This window comes from Miscanthus floridulus, chromosome 8 (genome assembly GCF_019320115.1).
Source record: "Miscanthus floridulus cultivar M001 chromosome 8, ASM1932011v1, whole genome shotgun sequence".
NCBI lineage: Eukaryota > Viridiplantae > Streptophyta > Magnoliopsida > Poales > Poaceae > Miscanthus > Miscanthus floridulus.
In genome coordinates, this window is record NC_089587.1 from 66231641 (window position 1) to 66234445 (window position 2805).

The 2805-nt window shown below is 46.1% G+C and overlaps 1 long non-coding RNA gene across 2 annotated transcripts; it reads left to right on the plus strand.

The window, feature by feature from the left end:
• The first annotated feature begins 1276 nt into the window (after window positions 1-1276).
• LOC136472389 (uncharacterized) lies at window positions 1277-2144 on the plus strand. Of its 2 annotated transcripts, none has more exons than XR_010762332.1 (2): window positions 1277-1417; window positions 1631-2144. It is a non-coding gene; the product is annotated as an uncharacterized lncRNA (long non-coding RNA). The 2 variants fall into 2 exon arrangements; XR_010762333.1 differs by having other exon boundaries at window positions 1641-2144.
• The last annotated feature ends 661 nt before the right edge of the window (window positions 2145-2805 follow it).

A 2805-nucleotide genomic window follows, 5' to 3' on the forward strand; every position in this document is an offset into this window, starting at 1 on the left:
ATGTTGCTAATTTGTAGCTGGGCCAAAAAAAATTTTGGGCCAATTGGCAGATTGTAAATGAAAATAATAATGAAAAAACCCATGCTATATGGGCCAAATGTTAAATGCCACGTCACCCGCCACATCCTCTGCCATGTCACCATACAAGTGGCAGTATTCTATTCAATATGTTGTGACGAGTTTTGTCTTGTCACGAATTATTGACAGGAAAACTATTGTCACTGTATTAATAAAAATGTCCTCTGGTGGTCATAGAAGCTCCTCCAAAATGGCTCCGACTCCTCCGAAGAAGCCCCTCAGGAGGAGCCTTGCCAAACAACCCCTTACTCATTGCTACTTGGTTCTCATGTGATGACCACGACGTGATTGCCTAACAGCCTTGACGACAACTAGGTGCGATGTTCGTGTCGCCTATGAATAGGAAGGTCCACATATATATGTTTCTTTGTAACACTTGAACTGTAACATTATTTTGTGTTACTACAAGATATATATTTGTAACACATTTTATATGTTCCATTTATATGTTAGAACATAGTACACTTTTGTAACATTTTGCTTGTAACATTAATTTTGTGTTACTATAATTATTGCCAGTAACACATTTTTATAAAAAAAAAGTGTTTTGTGTTACAACCGAAGTCTGTAACACACTATTTTGTGTTACTATGAAATTTCACCGAAACACATTGATGAATATGTTACAAGAAAGTCATACAATATCCTTGTTTGTAGTAGTGCTACTGGCTTTTATTAATTTGAGAACAATTCTTTACAACAGAGTTCACGATACAAAGGTTAAAAAGAAAATGAGCAAAATTACACATAGCCGATATAGTAAAAAAGGAAAAAAGAGGACCTAGCTGTGCAGATACTCTAAAATTCTATAGAGGTCCAAACATGGGTACACCGCGTTACACGCGGAATGCCAATGTCACGGTACTCTCACAACAGTCGAAGTCGAATAAAAATCCACGTCAGGAATCATATCTTGGACATGCCGGCCGTCCAACTTCTATTCGATGTTCATCCTCTCTCTCTTCTTTTCCTCACTAAATTCGACATCAGGGCATCTACGTTGTCCCATCCACATCCATCTCTGGCTTTTGTAACTCTTAAGCTAATCTTTTCATAAAAAAACTCTTAAGCTAATCTAGCGAGCTAGCTGTCGCCACAAGCTAGGCATATATCCTTCCACGAATTTAATTAAAAGAAAAAGGAACACTGCATTCCATCCATATATCCGATACAATGCGTCTGCTTGCGTGGCGGCGCGTGTGTGTATATATATTCTTCACCCTTCTTCTCTCATACTCGACCCAAGATATGGTTTTTGCAGTTCGAAACCTAGTTCCTGGGGGCAGTGACGTCGTCTCCGTCCATCTCCAAATTAAAGCAAGCTAAGCCTGCAGCCATGGTACGGTAATCACTACAACACCAAGAACATCGATTTACTTTTGTTGTCTACCAAGAACATCTTCTCCTTTTGTTTCGTTGTTAGATTCAGCTACAATCTTTTATCTGCTAGAGCCTTTTGTTTTGGGAGGTGCGGTCTGGCGATCACTATATACTGGAGATCAATGCATATATATAGATATATGTGTGTATATATGCATTTTAATTGTTGTAGGATCTAGCAGAGAAGTCCCAGCGAGCAAACTTCTTATTCATGGAGGAGGAGGATGACGAGGAAGAGCAGCAGCAGCAGCAGCAGCAACAGCAGCGCGAGGAGGGAGAGCAGCAACCCAAAGGCAAGGACAACCCAAAGGCCCAAACGACGCATCCGAAACGTCCAGCCACTCGTTCCATTTCCGGCAGCAGCAGTGGGGAAGAAAGGACCAGGTGGTGTACCATATTGTAGTGCAGCCGCCAGCCACCTGTATCTGATCTGTATGGCACTATAATCGCCAAGTAATATTACTGTGCTGTGTACTTTGCTTGGTCCACGTTGATCCATGCATGCCTCTGGTCAGGATTTGGCTGAGATGCATGTCGGATCTGTTGAACCGGGGGCATGGCCTATGACCCTGGTGCTCTTTTGGGAATTCAGAGTCAAGCCAACAACAACTGTATATATAGTTACTATATTTGACTGTATTTATGTACATTATACACATATATAATGTATATCGGTAATGCTCCTATTCGGTCGTCCGTCCGGACGGACGGACCCCACCTGAGTTGCTCGAGTCGCCAGCTCTGGAATGGACTCTGCCCGCACCGCCTCCGTCCGCATATGGCTCATGGCCTCTCGTCCACAAGTTACTAACCGCAGCCCGCTGTCTCCATTCTTCAGAAAAAATCACCGCTGCGACCGCCAATGCGTCCTCCTCTCCTCTCCCTCCCCCCATGGATCTAGCGGCACTCCTCCTCCACGTGCGTCTTCCCTCAAGTCCGGTGGCCTCCATGGCGTCCTCTCCCCCACTTCATGGCGGCAGCGACCCTCCCTCGCATCCCACCGGATTTGACCGGTGGGCTCGAGCCCCTCCCCTACCTCGGTGGTGGTGCCCTCCCCAGATCTGGCAGCGTCTCCTCTCCCTCGGGCGACGGCGGGCATGGCAGGGGCGTGCGGGCACGCACCATCCAGCGCCGTGTCGATCCACCTCGCCCATTACGGAAGGGGAAGCAGGGGAGGCATGCGCCTGGGCTCCCATCCACCTCGCGCCATCGGTAAGAAGGGGAGGCATGCGCCACCGCAGTTCCCCACCAGGTTGGTCATGGCCGCGCAGCGATGCTATGTTTCAAATGTTTCTAGACGTTTTTCAGACATGTTGCAAGAGTATGTTTCAAGTGTTTCAGATGTCT